Here is a 22,159-nt window from a genome sequence, read left to right on the forward strand (position 1 = left end):
AGCTATTGTGCAATTCTGGTTTTTGGAAGGAAAAGGATGCTGAAATCTGCACCAGATGCCCTGCATTCCCCAACCAAGAGTACGTTTAGCATATTCAGTTTAACACCACACAAATCATACGGAAGCCACCAAGAATCTGCAGAGGTTTGTCTAACCAAGAATAGCCCCAGCACAGCAGACATGGCCAAGGTCCTTCTGGTCTACAGCCAGAATCCTCAGTACCTAGAAATAATAACTTAGTAAGACAGTGTCCCAGAATCAGCTGGGGCAAGTGCCTGCCGATCCAGGAAAACCACTTGGGAAAATCCTCTTTAAAGAAATCATTGTGCATGGAGGGGGAAAAAAAGAAACAACCTCATGTTATCCTCACTGTTGGGCAAATACATCATGTGATCCAAAACATGTCTGCTAGCCACCAAAAAACCCAGCTGAGCTGGTGCCTTGAGGTGAAATTCAGCTTGGTTAAGTTCATACAGAGTACGCGTATCAGCAGCTTACCTGCTTTGGAGGCTAAGGGTGTTCATCAGTGTGTAAAGGTGCTGAAGGAAAGAAATGGCAGCACTGCCATGTGGTTCTTCAAAAGAAATGCTGTAGCAGTCGGCAAATTCAGGGCTCATCTAAACTCAAACAGCTTCTCTAGGCAGTCTAGAGTTTCCTTTGAAGTATGTATCTATGAGCACATATGGTCCTGGAGCATATCCACACACATTCACCAGAAGGGAATGAGAGTGGGTGGAATACATAAGACTACCCCTAAGAAAGGGAGTAGGAAGAAGAGAGAATAAAAATCCTGGCATAAACAAACATCTGCTATTTCTAGCCCTTCTGGTTGAACCCTTCCTCCACCCCAATGCCACTCTGCAGGATGCCTTGTTCAACTCAAGAGACAACTGGAGAAATAAAAGCGCAAGAGCACACACTTTCACCACCCAATTATGACCACTTACAAACACACTGTAAATCTATCCACTGCTTAACACACCAGGTACGTCCAGCAAATGCATTTGCTCAGTGTGTACCCAATGTAGCTTGATATTCTCCACATAGCTTGAGCGCGCACATTCAAGCAATACAAAAAATTAAATAAACCAAGTCTGGATTAGACTCAGTTCACAATAGCAAGGAAAAAAGAGTAATTATTGACAGTGGCTTGGTTAAACTTAGAAAAACTTAACGGAAAAGGATTTTTCCATAATTGCCATCTCTAACCTTTTATCCAAGCTCAGTGGGTACATTACCTGAGTCAGCAGGAAGTTTAGCCACTCCACATGAAATTAATAACATTTGTGGGCTGACCCATCACCCACAGCCTTCTCAAAGCTTTTTAGAACAAGAGCTATGAAGATGTTTCTGTCCTTCCATCAGGAAACGGTCCATACCACACTTAGCTGCTTAAAACGAAACAAAACAAAACAACCCCCCTCCTTCAGCAGGCAGCAGTCCCTGAAGACCGAGCCTCCCTCTTACACGTTCTCAGGAGTAAATTAACCTTACCTACTAATTACAGGAATAAAAACAAGCTTCTCAACAGCGGCGCATCCCATCTGCTGACCTACCAGTACCTCACGGGGCGGCAGCTCCCCCACCATCAGGGTACGCCTCTTCCCTTGCCCAGCCGCCCTAAGGAGCACCCCGGGCCCCAAATCAGGCACTTCCCTGCTGGCCTCGGCACAGCTACCCCCTGTGCTCGCAGACACGAGTCGGCCCTTATGGCTCTCTGTCCCGTCCGTCCACCCATCTGCAGAACAGAGCTCGCCAATGTTGAAAGGATGCGTTTCAAGTTCGGATGCCTATAAAATGGCTGTGGAGTGAACCTGTGCACAGAGTGAGAGCTTTCAGCCTGACTTTGTATTCAGGTATATGAAGAACAAGATAAACTAGTTTAACCAACACTGACCCAGTTTCACACCGGAAAGGACCAAAACAGACATGAGAAGTTAAAACATATTCCTTAAGAGATGCTGTTAATCTGTTTTGAAATGGCAAGCATGAAATATTTGAGCCTCCGTGATAAAATATTAGGTGAGGACCAAATGGAGCAGAACCAGGTCAGCACCTCAACTTAACAAAATTGTGTTGAAAACCATTAACAGGAATACAGCACACATGCTTTATAAGATAGAGCTCTCTTCAGTGCCATAGACCAAGAACAGAACAAGAAAAATCAAGAGGAGGATAAACAAGGCTGGCTGGGAATTGATTGCCGCCTTTGAAATTTTAGTGGAACAGTTGGAGTAAGAAGCTGACTGCAGCTGAACTGAAAAATCACTATGTGTAGCTAGATTACTCATCTACTGTTAAACCAAATTAAAGTGTTCTTCCCACAGGCAAGGCTGAAGATTTCAGAAAAGCCATAATTTATAACTCAGGAAAGTTTAGAAGAAAGCTCTGCAAAACCGAAATGAATTTTGTACTTAATGGACATGAAAACAAAGGACAGATGAAACTTCATGTGCCTCGATACGACAGTAAATACTACACAGCACGCAGGAAGCGACTGAGCCAAGAAGCTGATGAGCTGCGTCGAAGAAGAGTTCGCCTTATCACATCCCAGCTACAACCAACCTTCCTTGCTCTGCAAATCACCATTTCAAGCTGTTACATAGTAGCAGAAGCAGAAAAAAACGTAGATTTTCAGCAACCTGGACCCTTATCGCAGCCAACATTAAGAAGTGCTATCAATATGAGTTTGAATAGGTGACTCTCCTTAATGATTTTTGTAATTAGGTAGTGAACTCATCTATAGGAAGCACGAAAAGCGAGCGTGCAAGGCACAGGTCTTATAGCAAAGCGCCGCAGTGAATACTTTTGTCCAATTTATTTTCCAGGAGCGATCGCACTTTGGACAGAAGCCCATTTCTAACAATTTATTTTTCATGTCTGGACAAGGCAATATAACTTCTGCACAATTTAATCTCTTTGCTAATAGACTTAGCCGTTATAGCTGAAATACACAAGCTTAACAATAAGGCTAAAATACCCAGAATACTTAAATCCGAGAAACGTGTTTGCTGGCTTTAGCTCAGGACAAGTAGAAGCAATTGGCTAAAAGGCCGCAGATGGGGGAACTGCGGCGACTGCGGCGAGACCTGCCAAGTCGTTACACAGGACTCCGCGCAACTGCCCACAGAAGAACCACCACTCCAAGCAGGGCACAAAAATCAGCTACAAAAAACTTTAATTGCCAGCGAAGCTCCTCCAAAGGGCCGGGAAGCACCTGGGCACCCCAAGAGCTCGCCTTGGCTCCTTGGGTCAGCGCTACCCTAAAATTACAGGGATACTGGGCCGAAACCCCCCGAGGATCATTTTGCCCGTGACATGACGTTTCCCCGCCCGGTTGTTTCATTCTGCTTTCAAGCTGCAGTTCAGTGAACAGGCTGCAATTTACCTCTTCACCCTCACCCTCGAATTTGTTTGGATAAACAGGCTCTCCTTTGTTCCAGGCTGCTACTACATTTACACATTGTATTGTAAATCAGCCGGTACAAAGCAAGGCAGGCCCTTGAATGAAGACACTAGCATTTTTGTTCACAGCAAAATTAAACAAGTAAGAGGCACAGAACTCCATTTATAACCCCAGTCTGGAAACAATTGGTTTTTAAAAGGTGAGAGGTTTTAAAAAGTTTACTAAACAAACCTAGCCAGTTACAGAGTCTATAGTCAGCTCACAAACAAGTTCAAGGCTGTATAAATTGCCAAAGCAGTGTTATTTCTGAAGAGAACTTTAAACAGTTTAAAAGCTTGCTTTCTCACTGTTTCAAGGGCCCAAGAATTATTGGCAAGTGATTTAGCTTTTATTGAGTACACAAATAGAGAGGAATTATTCACAGAGGAAGGGAATGAACTATTTGCCATGTCTATTAACGACAAGCGACCTAAATAGCATGGAGGAGTTGCAGGATAAACATCAGGAAAAACTTCACAGTAATAGTTGAGCAGAGGAATAGACAGCTATGAAGTTTTCCCCGTCAGAGGTCTCGAGAAAAGGTTCAACAAGCATCTGTAACAAACGGCTTAACCACAGCTGATTGTGCCTTACGACAGAGGATGGACTCTGTATACGGCCTCTTCAGATCCCTCCCCAAACTCATTTTCCATTATTTTAAATGTTCTTTTAAATAAACTGAGTTTGCTGAGACCTCTCCCATGGGTTGATAGTTTGGTACAGCCCAGCAGGAAAGAGATCAAAAGTAATCATTATTTGATAGGTGCCCAGGTTTTCTGGAAAGCTATCATTTCAGTCCCATAACTGAGTATGTATCCACAGTAAGAAAAAAAATAAAATAAAATTTGCGCTGGCTAATCCAAAGGCCAGGCATAAATTGGATCTGATGTTGTCTGCAGTCCAGAAGTGAGGCCCTCTGATGGGATGCTATGGAGAAGCTTCAGCTGGACATATGCAGGATGTCATTCACTGCTGCACACAGCCCCTGCATCCTTCATAAACATCAAGCTTAAAAAAGCAATCCTAAGTCTCAAACATAAGCTTGAGTGGCAAAAATATTTTTATTCCTTTAATTTAAGGGGGAAAGGGGCAGAAATGTTATGGATTTGGGTTTACAAGCTTTTTGCCCTGATTACAAGAAGTATGTTAAATAAGAAGTCTTCTACAGACTCCTTTCAGTACATCTACTGGTGTAGATGTGATACAAAGAAACTCCACACTTCAGTAGTTTCAGATCAAAAAGAAAAAAAAATTCAGGAGAGAGAAGGCATGCCCCTGCTTGATGTTTCAGAAGCCATCACTGTCCACGTTCTGGTGGTCCACATTTACCCTCAGTAGCAAAAGTGGTAAAGGGAAGATGGGTTACAAGTCCCCACCTGCTCTGGTCCCTTCAGAGGCCAGAAAGCATTTGCCGAGCACAATAAAGGGAAGCTCAACCTCTGCTTCACCACCAGCCCCAGCAACACTGCAGTCGGCTGCGGTCGTTTCTTACCTCAGGCACTCCCCAAGCATGACTGAGGTGACTGCCCAAGCCATTGCACCCTCGGCCACAAAAAAAAAAAAAAAAAAAAAAAATCTGATATGGTCGTGAGCACTGCAACTTCCCCCTGAGACCCTGGGAGCAGCCGGCTCCCGCTGTCGTGAGGGCTGCCCCGTCCTCCAGCAGGGAAGTAGGCAGAGCGGCACGGCTGCGGCTGCTGGGAGCCCTGGGGAGCCCACAGCCAAACCCTTCTCCCAGGCACCGCACGCGTCCCTGTCGGGAGCACAGTGGCTGGCACGATGCCTCCTGCAAGCCAAGTTCAGCCCTCAGAGCCCGACTGGCTCGTATCGCCCCCCATGCCCTGCCCCGCGCTTCCAGCCCTGCCTCTTGCTAAGGGATCTACCCTTTATTCCACTTCTCTGTCTTCAAACACGTCATTAGCAGATTAAGCAGCACTGGAGTGCTTCCCCGACGGCCAAGCATCACTTGCAGCATGACCAGGGCTTTGCCCTCTCTACTCCCTCTCCCGAGGTGCCCTTCCCTCTCCAAGCAGTGTTTCATATGGGGACTCTTTGGTTTCATCCCTTTCACCTGAAGACACCATAAAACGTGGAGAGCGTGCCTCACGGGACAAGCGACGCTCTCACCTGAAGCTGGATCTGTTTCTGCCCTGAGCCAACACGGGCTGTATTGGAAATGCTGTTTGAGGGAGTGAAAAGAAGCCAACAACCCACAAGCATCTGAGGGTCTGGAAACCCTGTAATTTGTGCCATGAAGAGAGATTACAGCCCATCTGTCCCGGCCAGGGTACAAAGGAATTCAGAGTGACTTGTGCTCCACCTCCTCGCCTCCCCCGGCCCCCTGCTTAGCCAAATAACTAAAGCCAATAAATATAACCGTGTCCCTAACTTGTTGACATAATATGCCACTTTGCCGCTGCTGCAGCCCTCACGGGGGCCCAGGCAACTGTGCTTGGGAAACCATACGTTATCCAAAATCATCTCCTGAAATCTGGCGTGACATAGGCTTTTCCTACAGTTTAGTCTGAGCCTGTGCTGATGGGCTCCAAGTGTTCCACCACCAAGATTTATTTTCCTGCTTGGAGATAACACTGCTGAAACAACTGTAAAACCAAATCCATATACTTTAATATTAAGTCCTCACACTAAGTATTAAAGCAACACTGCCAGATTAAAGGGGCTGTAATGTATTTTTTAATACCCTATTTTAAACTCCCCCTCAGATTACTACCCATGAAAGAGTTTTTAATGTCTGTTCTTTGACTTATGTGTGTGTCACCTGCCCGTCATCCATTTTTGCCCCATTTTTCCTTCGGGTACATGACACTTACCAAAGTCCACCCAGCATTTTACTAAGCTCTGCTCTGAAGGCAGCGGCGGTGGAGGTCAGAGGGATCCGCACCTCACCATACAACCAAGGGCTGGGACAACGCACACCCATGGCTCCCCCAGACCTCTGGCGAAGGAAAACGGGGAGGCAGATGTCCCGCAGGGAGGGAACACGCTGCCGTCCCGGCGGCAGCACCACCCCAACTGCCCAGCGCCGGAGCAGCCCTCGGTCGCGGACACCGGCTGCTCTTCTGGCAGCCACCTGGGAACAGCCGCTCGCCGCCAGCGCGGGATGGGAGTAGGTATTGAAATTTTATGATAGCTGACTCGCCCTGTCACTTCCCATTTTAGTAATTTCTTATTCTGACAAGCAGGGGCAAATTTGACCAAAAGGCTCCTAATAGCAAGACCATACTGAGTCCTGAACAAAGAAAAATGCGTTAAAAGCTCTCAACTAGTATTGCTGTGGTGCACACAGACAATAAGGAGCTGTAAGAAGCTTTTCTGTCTTCTGTGTCTTTGACTATAGGGCGACTAAAAACCGGAGCAAAATCATTTAGCAAAAAAACCTCAAAATCAAAACAAATAAATATCCCCCAACAATATCCCTCCAAAGACACAAAGAAATAACTCAGTGCCCTTTTGTGTTCTTAAATAAAGGTGGGCAAGAAGAAAGCACGGCTGCCCCTGGAAGTGCTGCAAGCAGGAACACCCAGAGGACAGGACAATAGGGACCCGGCACCCGCAATGCCACCGTCTCAGCCCTGCGCCCAACAAGTTCCTTCAACTACTCTGGGTCTTGGTTTCCACATCTGCAGAGTGCGGATAATAACAGGTCTTTCCATCACAGGGGTGTTACAAAGATCAATTAGTTAATGTCTGAAAAGCGCTTTGAAGATATAGCAGGTGGTGGGTATTATTATGCAAATAACATGATTTAAGAAAATCACAAGTGCTGGATTAATACTAATCCCTTTGATATTTAAAAGACACCATTTTTTCATATTTTAAAGCAGTGAGGGTTTATGCTATAGCTTTCCACGGCTGCTGCAACAGCAATTTTTAACCTTTTCTTTTCATACAGCTCAATACATAAAACTCCTCTGCAGCCATCTTCACAAAATCCAATCTCAACTCAAAGCTAGGAGTAGTGGAAGAAATTATGTATGTTGATGAACTGGATAACTAGATCCTATGCAGGAATATTTCTCAGAGGATAGAATGTCACAGGCCTAACTTACTGTAACAAACATTGAAGAGCCTTTCGGTTTTAGGGCTTTTTTTGGAGGCACACTAATTTCACGCATAGAGGCATTTGTAAAACAATATAGCTGCTACCTAATTATCCCATTTTATGTGGTGGAAAGAGTGGAGAAAGTGAGAAGGATATGGTTCATTCACTTCTTCCAAAGCTGAATATCTGAATTGTAAAAAAAAATAATAATAACAAAAAATCTAATATCTAATGTCCAATGACCTCATCTGGTGGTCTCGCAGGAGATCAGGCCGTTGCAACGTCTGCTCCAACTTCCAGCAAGTGGCTGCACAACCACTTCTGCTTTAGGTGGATGCGGGGAGGGGGGCGGATGGCCACAAGCCAGCCCAGAGCCACAGCCTGGCTGAAAGCTTGCAACTCGCAATGCAAGGCAAACACAAGTCAACAAGAGAGCTGAGGTGGGATCAGGACAAAGAACCTGAGGTGAGCAGCAATGTCAGAAATGAAGGAGAGAGCAGAGCCAAGACCAGCCATCCCCTCTGGTCTCCTGCCTCGCCTTTGCCAGACCTCTCTGTGAAAGCAAGACATCCCACCCAGCGCCTAAAACCTCCCTGTGCTTCCACAACTTCCACTGCCACATTCCCTTTCTGTGAGGAAGCCTGTTTCTTGTCTCCTGCACCGTAAGATTTAGTGCAAAACAGCTGGTGCGTTCAGTCTAGGAATCTGTACAATGTTGCTGCAGTTAAAAACAGCTTAATATTAACCCCCTCAGGAATGTATGCCTGAAATTGATATTAATGAAACAAGATCAGATATTAATATTCTGTACAGCCAGTTCCTCAAGCTATGCTGTAGCGTCAAATCAAATATTTCCCCAAGTCAATGTCCAAAATACAAATACAGGATGGCAGGTAGTATTGACATGGGAGGAAGCAGCAGGAGCATTTTAAAACTTTAGAAGCTCTTAAGTTTGCAGCTATAGGCAGCTACGCTTCCTTTCCTACCACATTTCCCACAGCAGCCATATTAATAGCTATTCAATACAGTAATAGGATCCAAGCTGTACACTTAGTTGTTGGGGCTTTTTTAAACTCCTGGTCAATATTAAAAGCATTTGGATGCTCTTTAGGAGGGAGGAATGATTTTGCACTCCAAACAGCGAGGCATTTGCAGCGCTCCCGAGGAACGCCAGCAAAGGATTTCCTTCACGTGCCTCTGCTCGTGATTGATGTTGTGATACTTTATTTTAACTGGACCCAGTTGTACAGATTCACAATTTAATTTTCTTCCATCAACACGCATTCAGTGTGATCTTAGTGTGTGCTCGTTAGTTGAAGTTATACAATTTATGTACAATATAGGTCCAAACCACCACCTGAGGGTCATTCTTCAGCCAGGAGGAGACCCTTGAGGGTCCCCGAGCACAAAGGCCTTTGGACACATGATTTCTACTCCTGGATCTTCCCCCTAGGCCTGGGGAATAAATCCACAGTTCTGATCCTGGCAAATAAGTACAGCCCCGTCCTTCACTTTGCTGTCCTGTAAAACGGTAGCCACCTCCTCTCCTGAAAAAGATGTAATGATGAAGAACTCCCAGGTGGGAGGATGAGGCAGCATCATGCTTCTTCCATCTTCATGGGATCAAATCCCCCTTTCTTTCTAATCCAAAGGAGAAAGTGAATTTCTCTCTCAAGAGTACCCCCTGTCCGCAGGTGGCTTGAGGTTTGGTGTACTCCATCTCCACACTTTCAGTTAATTCATCTTTTCAAATGTTTTGAGTTTGTACAACTGCTCACTTGAGGAAAGCAATCTGATTTTCTTGTAATTAGCTATTCAGTTTGAGGTACGTGGGTCCATCTTATTCAAGTAGGCCATAGATATTTATAGCTAAAATTAGAAACAGGAAAAATATTACAGCATTCTCAAAACTTTCACATGTTCAGCCTCGTCACACCAAAGAGATAAAACCCAACTTAGATGTCACCTAGGTTTTTTTATCTCTCGCTTCAAACAGCCAAATAATATGAAGCGGCTGCAAGGATTGCTCCCTTTAGCCAGCCTTCCCAGCACTCAGCAATCTGTTGCCAGGTTTCTCCAGATGAAAGGATGAAAAATAAACATACTGTCCCCACTATACTTAACATATACTGTCTGAAGAAAAAAAGAATCATCTTTAGCCTATGGAAAAAAAAAAAGGAGCTATTGTAACTGTGACAGAGAAGTAGGTAAGACATTGCCTTCTGTCTGACCATGGAGCAAGAGGAAAGCCATTCAAACAGCCACTCAGAGGACAAAAAAATGAATAAGAATCTGGATTCTTACCTGGTTTGCTGATCTCTGCATAAGGTAAGCCAGGAAGGTACAGTCTGTCCCACCGACTACCACTGCTTTTTCTTCCCCAGAAGATGGGCAGAGAATGGGAACAGGTATGTACTGAAGAGAAGGTTACTCTGATGATTTGTAGCTCAGCCACAAAGCCTCCGGACTGCTGATCTCCTGGCTTTGGGACCATCTGCATCACATTTGTAATTGTATTTACCTGGATGGCTTTAACCTCATTAAGGATTCACAGGTAAAAAGCAGATGCTGAATCAAATCTCATAAAGCAGTATCTGCTTCATGGGGGCTAGGCTAAGCAGGAGGGTACCTCAACTCCTAATGTCTCTTAGGTTTGTAAAGAGGATATTCATAATTTCACTCAGGAAAAAAAAAAAGCCAGTTGAGGTGAGGTTTATTTGAACTAAAGAGCAAAAAGTTATTGTGTGGTTTGGGATGTTTGATCTCATGCTTTATTGAAGCACAACTATTTAAAAAGAAATTATTCCAGGAACACATCATCCTTACCTTATGGCTTTTTTATATATATTTATTTATTTATAAATATATAAAAATATTTATATATATATAAATAAAATTTACTCAAATTCTAATATTTCCTCTTCTTTCAGGTAAACATAAGAACTTAACATTAAATCTGTATTAAAAAAAATAAATCAGCTCATGCATTCGAGGGACTACAAGTACAGCCAAACTAGGCCCTTACAGCTGAGTTCACTGCTCTGCATTTGGCACAAGTACAACTGAAATATTCCAGAAGACAGAAATGTTACATTCCTTCAGGTGTTTTGAGTTAACGTTTATGTTACTCAAGGAATTTCTATTAAAAAAAAACCCTACCTTCAGCAAGTTTCAAAACCTTCACTTGGGAAACATGAAGGGAAAGTTTTCATATGACAGAGCATATTTTCCTTTAAAAACACATCAATTATAACTATAAAATATATTGTACATATTATATATAATACCTATAATTTTATAGATATAAAATTTATCTTTTTTTCCAATAACAGAGATCCTATTTCTGAAAAGGAGTAGAGAGCACTCCACGCATATAGCTACTTTCATGAAGTGGTTAGAAATGTGTGAAGGCGAACTGCTCTGTATTATTACAATACTGCCCTTCGAAGCATGCCAAGGAAGTAAAATTGCTCATGAAGGGTCTTCTTTTGGGACAGAGGGGGGGGCTCCAGCTTTCTATTTGTGCTGCCACACATGTGAGCTTTAAATGGAAGTTGTGTTTGTGCTCATGGCCTCATGACATTATAACTTGACTGTTGATTTGAATTCCTGCAAGCCTCATACACTCGGGACCTGCCCTCTCGCATTTGGAGGAGATCACATAATGGTTATTCCTCTTTACAGCCACGCCATCCCCTTGTAGCTGAGCCTCAGGGTCGATAACCTTGGGTCTAGTTTTCACATTTAACAAATTTTCCTATTGCTCAATTGGCAAAACTGTTCAATACCTAGGCTGGAGCTAAATAAGTTCAGCGTTAACCATTTCTCTGTCAACTTTTTAAAGTCCCATTTTTTTAATAGTTGCCTACCCTTTCTCCTTGCATAAATACACCATGATGGCATCTGCATATCCTAGTACAGGTATCGTACCCTGCGACTGCTGCGTGCCCACCATTCCAGCATCCAGACTCACTTATAGGTTCAGATTCGGAAACTTATAGGTTTCCGAATCAAACCTATAAATGGCATGGTATCAGCTAGAAATCCTTCTAAGCTTCCTCCAAGAGCCTAACAGAGGTAAGAATCCTCATATTTACGTAAGGTCTGCTTCAAAGTTATTTTTTATATGTGAAGAAAATTATCTATACTTCTTCTCCCCATCCTTGATATTTTGATTTTCTTTCTCTGCTGCAAGCAATAAAACACCTTTACATTCAATACAGGAGTAGTGGCTATTTTAAAAAGCCTCTCATTTTACAAGGTTTTCCTAAAGCTTCTTAAGAAGACGAATGATCTGTGCAATGGCTCCATACATTAAAATGTAACTTGGGTGTACCAATCTCATTCTCTCACTTTATTCATTACTTAAAGAAGAGCTATGAACCATCCTGGGATGCCTTGCGCTATGAGAGTAAGGTACATAACTAATTTCCCAACTGCTCTGTTTACTTTGCGTACCTTGTGGGCAAAAGTTGGCAAGAAAGGACTGGAAGCTGTTTGCTTTGAAATTATCACCCCATTTACAAGATTCAAGAGCAAAGTCTTCTAAAATGAGGTAAGAGGGAAAAGGAAATGACTGTGTGCATGGTTAACACTACGGAGCGTGCTAGCAGTGCATGGGAGGCCATTAGCTGAGAAAGAAAACCAATGGGTACCAAGAAAGCTCCCCCACGAAGTGCACATGGACGCGATATTTAGAGCACCCATAGCGAATAAAGGCACTAGCCAGTTCTATGCAAAACAGCTGTATTCAGTTTAAAGCCACCTGATATTATCCTGGTGGAAGTGAAGCTACACAGGGGCACCGCTGCTCTTGAAAGCACAAGCTCAATACTAACTTTGTTAGCAAAAGCCTCCTCTTCCCTGACTAACAGGGCCACCCAGGAGGGGATGGGCAGGAAAGGAAGAGAGCTACAGACACAGGCGGGGCTTGATAACACAAAGAATTTGGCAACAAAATTAGTTTAAGCGGGTCTTGAATCCTCTTTTTTTTTTTTTTGCCCTTGCAGCTTCTCAATCCAGCACTGCAAAAGCACATGTGTTTGCAGGGCCATGCTGTGAAACACATCAGAGATGCAGTGAAACTTTTAAGTATTTTTTTTCAAAGCCATATAACAACTACATATAATATAGTGTAATGCCAGATCAGCTCTCCTGTCTAGTTCACAGCACAGCTCCACAAAACAGTCATGGTAGCATAACCAAGCAGCTCCTGGCCAGTGATAGCAGGAACCACTTAACAGCAGAGCTGCCACCAAAGACTTCATATCCCTGAATGATGGTCTATGCACGATGCTAACCCACTTGGAACAGAAACGCTCCCCCCTGTGCCAAGTCATCTCGTGGGTACGGAGGGCCTGATGTGAAAGTGCTTTGTAGAAGGCTTCGCTCAAGCCAGGAAAAATGGGTCTGCTTTTGCATAGGTGCTTTTGGGGAGAGGACATAGGCTAGCTCATAGAGTTAGCAGGTCCCCATCCTTCCTGGTCAAGAAGGAATGCTGCAGCATCCACTTGGCCTACTTATATATGACAAAAATACCATTAAATTGTATTTTTCATCTACAGATTCCCTAAAAAGAGGCAATGCCAAAAAAAAAAAAAATCCAGACAGAAATGAAATTAGTTGCTAAAGGCAGAAGCAAAACCAGAATGCCTGAAGTCCCCAGTCAAGAAACCTACAGGACCCCACTGCATACAGTGGATCACATAGACGGCACTCTGGACACCAAACCTACATGCAAATCAACCAAGACTTCTTGTATTCCAGTAGACACGCCTGTTTCATCTGACTGATGCCACTGAACTATTAGCACAGTGTAGGAGCATCTCAGTTTGGGACAGAGACGCAGCAGCAAACAACCTGGCCTTGACAAGTTACTGTACATGAAAGGTGTGAGCAAAGTAGAAAAGTCTGTGAGAGGGAGGGAAAGGAAGCAAGTACGTAGCCATTTCTGGCCACAAATTTACCAGTCTCTTCCGTTCCCAACAGACTGAGTAATAATGTACAGGAACTCTTCAGTGCTGCCTCATTCAACAGCTCCTCATTTCCAAGGCTGCTTAACCCTCTTCTGATATCAGAGTTCCCGTTCAAGTATAATTCAAGTAGATTAATTATGCCACAGACAACAGAAAACACAGGCTGCCTCTTCAAATTATCAGCAGGAGAAAATACCATGAAGAGTTTAGTTTCAAGGATGCTGTTTACATTTACTCACTTATTTTACAGGCCTCGGGATCAAAATGAAAAGATAATAACTAATTGCTACAACTGGGAAAAGTAAATTGGAAAGTCCTTACCGAGTACACCTGTACACAATAATTTGAACAGCGGCGGTATAAGCAACACAGATTGCAAAAGTGCAATTAGAGAAGTGGAAAGTGTTACTCTGAGCAATTGAGATACTATGTTTTGATAACTAAGTTACCTTGGAGATGATTCACATGCACAAGTTGCTTAATGTCATTTTACACTACAGGTCCAGGAGGCATAAAAAGACGCATAAAAATCACTATTAAATCAGACAGTATCCAGGACAATTACAAAGTAAATACATTTTCATGCCAGATTATTGCACTAAATTTGAGGCTGTAATATTTCAACCTAAGCCCAAAGCACATAAACCCCACGCGGCCATCTCTCGTCTCGATGCGCCAAGCCAACCCCACTGCAGTGCTCTACAAGAGGTCCTCCTCCTTCTCAAGCAAGCAACATGCTGCTTTGGAAGAAGAAAGGGAGGTTAAAAAAAAACCCTACTCAGTCCAAATGAGTTCTCAGCCCACCTGAGCAGCACGACTGTCACTGGCAAAAGGGACTTCTTGGGGCTCAGGCTTCTGCGCAAACAGCTTCCAGGATGAAGTGCCTTTTGATGTGTACTTGTTCCTGCTGGGAGAGATGCAAAAAAATTGCTTCAGAGAAGACATAAGACAAAGGACTGGGCAACATGCACAACCAAAGGGAAATAGCTTGCTCAGTAGGTTTATGGGTATCCTAAGCAAAGAAAAATTTTGGAGCTGGCATCTCGAAACACCATAGAAAAGTCCTTGTTTTCATCTGTATAAATGCAAAAGGAAGAAGAGTAAGGAAGGTGAAATCTATTGATTTTGCACTGAATACAGCAAATGAAGACTTAAAGATGTGTCATAAAACAACAAATCAACCAGATTTTTAAAACAGGATATAAAAAAAAATACAGGCCAAATGGATTAAAAATTAGTTAACTGAAAGATCTCAAAGAAGTTGTCATTACTGAGTAACATCACCATGCAACTGCAATGCTCCTTTTGCAGTTTGCAGTGACTGGAATTATGCTCTGTATTACCTAACTGTTTTATTAGCTAGCTACCTGGAAATAAGTATGTCCTTGGTGGTAAAATTAATGGATTACATGGTTTAGTAGCATGATAAATAAAACCAGAAAGGAAATCACACAGTTATCTCAATTACTGGTCAAGCTGGGCTCATTCGAACCGAAACAGTCTTAAGACATCTGAATGTAAATATATGTATCCAGTAGCAAGGAAGGCAGGTAAGGTTTGCAGATCAGAGGACCATGACCTTAAGAAGCAAGGAAACCAACAGGGATGCAGGGGTCATCGTAGCCTTGCAACTAAGCATCACGCTCGGAGCTTCTGTTGTTATTAAAAAGGCTAATGTGGTTCATGGATGCAAAGACATGACAGCGAATGGAAATACTGAGTGGGGTAGGAGGAGGTATGTAACAGTAATGAGTGACACTGAAATACTGCGCCCAGTCCCATGGCTGACGCTCAAAAATAGATGTTGAAAATTAGAGAACATGCAGAGCAGAGCTGCAAAAACAATTAGCATCTAGAGGGGAAAAAAGCATTATGTATAATCAGATTTTTAAAGATTCAGTCCTTCTGATATGCCACACAGACAACTGACAGCTTACTTGATCATCTTTAAGGAAAAAAAAATTATCAGCAATAAAAACCCCTTTAATCAGCCATAAGAAGACTTAAAAAGGACCAACAGATGCAAGTCAAAAGCATAGAAGGCTCCTGATAGAAAATTAGATATAAATCTGAACAGGGAGGAATGAACAGGAACAAAATTCTGAAAGATGGATTCTCTTTTTCTCATTATTTTCAGGATAAGAGATGTTTTAGCCCAAGTATTTGTTGGGCTCATGAGCAACAGCCGAGTGAGATGGTCAAACGACTGCAGGACTCAACAGCTCCTCTGACCCTGAACTCTGAATGACAGTCTGAAAAAAAAACCACCAACCCAAAAAGAAACAAAAAATCCCAAACCAAACAAAAAACAAAAACCAGAAAAACCCAAAAGGGTATTTCCCTGCATTTTCACTAATGCTACTGAACACTGAATTAAATGCACAATGGACTGTGAAATGCTTGGAGATCTTCCCCCAGCTAAATGTCAAACGAAGAGGCCATCTGTTAATAAACATAAACATCACCTCTCTGGAGCTTTAGCCAATGTACTAGTAAGTAAACTCATACCACCATTTAGTGCTACGGGGTTGCCAAGGCAAGGGAAGTCTTTTGATTTGTCATCTCAACAGCTTGGGTGGGCAGAAGGAGCCAACACCTGGAGCATACGGCAGATATGTATTCCTAGTCACGAAGCCAGCTTTGTGGTCGTGTAGTTATTGACTCTTGAAAAACTTCTTCAAAGTACTCACAAAGACACTTTCTGCCTGCGTAAAAGCCTTTCAGACAAAACCTCCTCCATTTAGCATGTTTGGGAGGAAAAATAAATATCCCACAAGTCACCTGTTTCAGTTGTTTTTCTATGTTTGTAACTTATACCCGTAAGGGTGATGTGCATGCGTCGCAATCCCTGCTAGAGTTTACATGGGCTGTTAGTCAGTTCATGAGGGAAAAAGGTCCAGCTGCTGCTGATGTGAATCAAAATAGCACAGAAAAACTTTTTAAAGCTTTTTCTTTTTAACTACTTACTAATCCCGCAAGACTGGAAATAGAAGAGGTTGAACTATTGCTTTCATTGCCTTACAATTCAACAGGCCCAAATATAAGTTTATACCGATTTGTCTCATACTCATTAAATGAACATAGTATGTAAATTCAACACGCGGTGTGGCAACATATTAAGGAAGGACAAATTAACGGTCTTCTGATGTATTTAAGAGAGAAGTTGCATATTTTGGACTTCCAAATGCAATGAGCATAAGCAGATCCATTAAAGGGAAAGGACTAACTATTGCAAGCTGAAGGAAACCATAGCCTACCACTGTTAACCATTCCAAGCGCCATGTAATTTCAGGAAAGAAGCTTTTATTTGCTGTGTATGCCTAGGCTAAGACCAAGCAAAAGATTATTAAATTGTCCTTCTGATTTGGGACAATTTAATAGCTCATCTTGTATTTCAGTTGCACCCTTTTTACCAAATCCATGTGTTTTATTTTTTCTGCCCTTTGCTTTCGTCCTACAGTTGAATACATTTGACTAATCACTGTTTTCCCACTGGGCAAACACTGGTTAAAGAACTGGTCCTTCATCAATTCTAAACAGTGATGCAACTAAGAATGTAAGAGTTAGATCTTTTTTATATACAACTCTTACATACATCCGCCAGAAAGAGGTACTATCTCTTCTTTATCTAGAAGATGGTAAAGTAAGCTCTAAAGAGCCCTGGGCAAAACGATGTGAGGAGTTCACTCCTGAAATTTCTACATATTTAAAACACAGTCAATTAGTATAGACAGAAGGTTAAGCTTAAAATGTGAGAAATCTTGATTTCTGCATCACTTCTCCAAGAGATGCAGCTACCACCTTAACGATCCCTCTAGACATAGGAAGATTAACGTCAGGTTTATGAGAGCTTCCTTCAATCCAAATCAACATGTAGACCTAATCGAGCTTAACTAGAAATACACCAGCCAGGTCTATTCAGCAATAAGCATGAATGTACCTTGTTCTAAAAAGGTACGTTCTATAACAATTCAGCTGAAGTGCTAAAAATGCCATGGATTTTTATTTAAAGTCATGTTGATCACAGGCAGTTCCTATGTACTTAATCGGGCAGAGTGCTCCCGGCAGGTCTACCTGTGCAGGTCCACCTGTGCAGGTCCAGCACAGAAGCAGGGGAAGGACAGCTTAGGGGCAAAGCTTCTCCACAGCTTCCTGGTTTGCTGTAGGAGTGACAAAGCTTTTAAACAACTTTAATAGAAAGAAAGATGACATACCTGCAACATAAAGAAAACTATGACTGTCAAGTAATACAAAATCCATTCATTGCAAATTACCAAAATGCCTCCGCTTTTTACCTGTGGCCTTAAGTTAGTGATGCTAGTTAGCAAGAAAAGCAAGTGAAACACTAGAAATAAGGTTTTAATTAGATAACTAACTTTTTGAAGAGGACACACTTTGATTCAATAAATCAAAACTACTAATTTCACTTTGTTTCCAGGATCGCAAAGCTGTTTGCCCGAGGGCAGGCGGTAGAAGAGGGCATGTTGAAAAAGAACCCAGAAAGGCAGAAAATGTGGAAGCTAACCACAAAGGTGGGGCAAGGTTGGAAGTGCCTCAGAAGGCACTGGGTGGACTCTGCCTGCTGACAAGTGCCGAGGCTCCTGAGCCCGGGGAGCTCGGCACGGAGCTAATCATCAACCTGCGCCGGCTCCCAGAAGCCAAATTCCAAAGAGAAACTGAGCGTCCCAATGAGCACAGAGCTGGTGACCGCAGCTCTGCTGACACATTCCTGGAGACAACCTCTGCCCCCTGTTATGGCAGCCTCAGACTGAGCAATTGAGCAGGGGCTGGTCATCAAGTTAGCTCCAGGATTTTCTTAATCATTGTTACTAATGTTTGTTAAGCACAGGCACTTCTGGATGTTACATCAACAAGTCAGTCTTCCCTCAACCATCTGAGAACGAAAGAAACTTAGGGAGATCCAAAAGTTATGTATTACCAGAGACTTCACTGCAGAGACAGAAACTGAGAAATACTCGACTTCAACAAATAAACAGATTGCTATCTGCCTAGAGAAAATAAGTCCCAACCCTGCAAGGTCCCCTGAACAGGTCTCCAGTCTGCCCTACTGCTCCAGGGCTTGGGCAAGCACACCGCCCTCTCCCTCCTCCATCCATCCTCTGGAGCCTCCAGGGGCAAGGACTCCACGGTCTCTTTTTATAGCCAGATCTGAGCAGTTTTGTAGACAGAGAGCTTTTTGTAACACTAATCTGCTGATGGTTAGATAAAATGGCTGTCTTCAACTCTTTATATCCACTTTGTCTACATGAATTTTGACCAAGCAATGAGTAGGAGGTTAAACCACTTACTATCCAAATATTGGGTTTTTTTAAAACAGACACCCCGTCAATGACTTACTCAGGCTGTTTTGTTTTTTTTTTTTAAAGGGATTAACAGACCAATGTCAAGTCCAAGCCAGCCTCATACTTAAACAAAACTCTTAAAGTAATGCTCCGCTAATTCTAGTTACCTTTGGCTTTATTATAGCTACTTTTATAGCCTTTTTAAAAATTTATTCTAATGGTAGTCATTTAAATAGAAGAGGACCCTCCCACTATAAGCTGAGCTTCACAACTTCCCATGGTACATGAGAAAACCTGCAAGAAAAGCCCAAATAAATATCCACTACGGAGTTGAACTAAAAGATAAAGGTGAAGAAATAGGAGGAACACCACATTGGGGTTGTTTGTTTACTTAATTCCATCTTAATTATTTAGACTCTCATCTCACTAACAGCTGTGCAGGTGCTAACTTTACTTCAAGAAGGACCTACAGTTTTTGTTTGCATAAATCAAGTAGGTTTAATCAAGTGCACATTAGCTCATCAACACATTGGATCTGATGAGGAATTGCATAAGTGACAATGCCAAGCTATTTTGGTGAATATTCATTATATCTCCGCGGAACAGTCTGACTGGAGGAAAGTGAGAACAAAATGACAGTAAAAGAACGGTAGCAATTACTTTACTAGCAGTTAACATTGCCATTAACTGCTTGCTGGCAAAAGCTTAAAGTTGCAAACCCCAATTTAAGCTTGTTACCTTAATTTTACAATTGTAATTCAATATTCAGAATGTGACACTAGTGTAATAAATACCTTCATTGTGCTTCATACAATAAATAAAAGTATATTAAAAGTTCCAAATTATAGCCAGTACAGAAATACAAATGCTTAGTATTACATCTTCATAAAAATAAATAAATGTGCAAAGCATTTTCTCAAAACCAAGCCAGAATTCAAACCCGTTAGCAACAAGTCACTGGAATTTTTTTGTCCTTAATAGGCATTCATGAAGAGATCTCCCTTCAAAATGTAATTTGTTCTTAGGGAGCTTCTGCATGCAAGGCAAACAGCTCCCAGTTTTGTAAAGCTATTTAAAGCCTTTATCCCACTTCCAACAACATCTGTAGGAAAATTCAGACAGAAGAGGGCTGTGCCCTTAGTGAGGATATTTTATGTAATAGGTCTTTAAGTTAGATGGACAAAGCAAGATTTGGCTAAAAGAAAAATCCCTGGTTCACTTGCTAATTCCCAGAATCGATGAAGGAGGAGGAGAGGAAGAGGAGGGCTATTCAGGTGCACTGTCTGCTACATCCTTCTGAAACCCAGAACCCTGCGTGCTGTGACCGACCTACCGAGAAGGTCGCACAACCTCTTCTTCTGCAGGGCTGCCTCCCCGCTACCATGGCCCACCAAGGCAGCATACGAGGTGGTTCACTGGAGTCACATTTGCCATTTCAGAAGAACATAGGTGCTTATGGGCTCTGGTTCACAACTGCAGCTTGATTTAGCTGACCCCAGCTGTTTGCCTTGTCCCTCTGCCAGGACAGAGAGATGAACAGGAGCCTCATGCCACTGGACTTCACAACATTACACATTAACATGAGCAGCCATAAAACGCAGTTTACATTCATATGCCAGGCTGTGAACTCCGGCAGATTCAAAGTCCAATAGGACACAAGGCTGAATGGCAGAGTAACCTCTGGCAAAGGGACAGAATGAACAGCTGGATGTTTCGGCTCCTGGAGCATAAGTCAGAGTCACAAGTGTATTTGCTGTGTTATCATCCTTCCCACGTTGTTGACAATCCAGGCGTATTAAAGAAGTCTGATTATCAAAACTGTTGTAACAGTCCATCACGAGCATCCAAAGCATCAGGTGCATGTTTTGGGGGTTCATTTTACTACAAAACATGGCATCATTTTTTGGTGGGTCAACACCAGCTTCTTACAGTTATGTCAGATCATTTAAAAAGCCTTGGCTACCAGAAGCCACCATTGAAACTCCTTTCCTGAACACCATCATTTACTTTCTGTATTGGTTTAAGTAATATGTTCTAAGAAAGATAATTTTCTACTCCACGTGCAATCAGACTGTGTTCCCACCAGGACTTCAGACCCACAAGTATTCAACGCAAGGAGGACAAGCAATGCCAGGCTCGGAAGCAGACTTCCTCCCTTTTGTTTTGGCTGGAAGCATGCTCTATTCTGGCTTTTCCATCGCAGGTGGCAGCCCCCGTACCCAAGCGCGCCGGATCTGTCTCGCAACCCAAGAGGCAGGCTGGGCATTAAGCACCAGCCCAACGTGCATATATAATCTCACTCCCTAGCTCACAGGGAATGGGTCACCCAGCTGATTTGCCTACAGCATGGTACACAACCCTGCTCCTGCAAAGCCAGTTACATACTTCATGCTTTGGAAAAGAAAAAAGAAAATTCTCAGCCCATCTTTGGGGTTGACGCCTTCAGAACAGAACTGTAAAGCAAGCTGAAGCCAATCCTAGGTACATACCAGCAGCCTATTACTTACTAGCCTTTGCTTCCTTCTAGATTCCATTGTAATGAGAACATAAACAGTAAAATAAGCATACATCTCCCTCAAATGAATTACCTATTCAGAGTTCCCTCTGGTGTTCAATAAGCTAATCATCACATCCAAGGTAACAGCGTTAGTTACAGAAGCATCAAGTTCCTTCACAAGCAAGTTACCGTTCGATGACAAGCTCCGCGATAGGGACGGGACGGGACCGTGGTGTTGTAATTCACAGACAACAAAGGCAACGCTTTTCAGAGATGCAATAAACTTACACTTCCTTGTATATTCACCCGAGTGTCTGATTAACCCAGAAAGGACCCAAATCGTTACTGATCCCTTCTGTCTCTGGGTGTCACCGAGACTGACGCAGTCTCGGAGAAAGCAAAGTCACAAGTCACAGGTACAGCCCGGCTAAACGAGGAAGGCAGAGGTGTTCTGCAGCTCCCGAATAACTATGCCTTGAGTCACAAGCCCTTCCAGCCTCGCACTTCCATTCGCCTGCACGAAACACGAGCAAAGCACAGTATATCTAATTAACAGTTTGGAAAGAAAGCTTAAAGCCGCCTCTGCCAAGAGACAAAACGCCTTTGCAGGAAAACCCAAACGAGCTCCCGAGCCGGCGGTGCGAAGGCGGAGAGCGGGGCCGGCGCCGGGCCAGGGCGAGCCGCGACACCGGGGCTGCTGACCCCAGCCGCGCCGCGGGGATCGCGCAGCTCCCGGGGAGAGCAACCGGCCCCACCGCGCGGGGCTGCGCCGCGGCGGCGGGGAGCGGAGGCAGCTCGGCCGGGCACCGGCGCTCCCCGGCTGCCGGGCGGGAGGAGCCGCCGCCCCGCGCCTCCCCCCGGCCCTGCGCGGCGGCT

The 22,159-nt window shown here is 43.4% G+C and overlaps 1 protein-coding gene across 7 annotated transcripts in view; it reads right to left on the minus strand.

Moving 5' to 3' along the window:
• PLXNB2 (plexin B2) overlaps positions 1 to 22,159 on the minus strand; it is a 263,445-nt gene that overhangs the window by 240,513 nt on the left and 773 nt on the right. For 5 of the 7 annotated variants that reach the window (XM_072860778.1, XM_072860825.1, XM_072860814.1 and 2 more), the window contains exon 2: positions 14,288 to 14,390. The gene's annotated coding sequence lies outside the window, so the exon portion shown is untranslated. The remainder of the gene's footprint in view (positions 1 to 14,287; positions 14,391 to 22,159) is intronic. The other 2 variants (XM_072860797.1, XM_072860806.1) reach the window with 1 other exon arrangement.

This window comes from Ciconia boyciana, chromosome 1 (assembly GCF_034638445.1).
Source record: "Ciconia boyciana chromosome 1, ASM3463844v1, whole genome shotgun sequence".
Lineage (NCBI taxonomy): Eukaryota > Metazoa > Chordata > Aves > Ciconiiformes > Ciconiidae > Ciconia > Ciconia boyciana.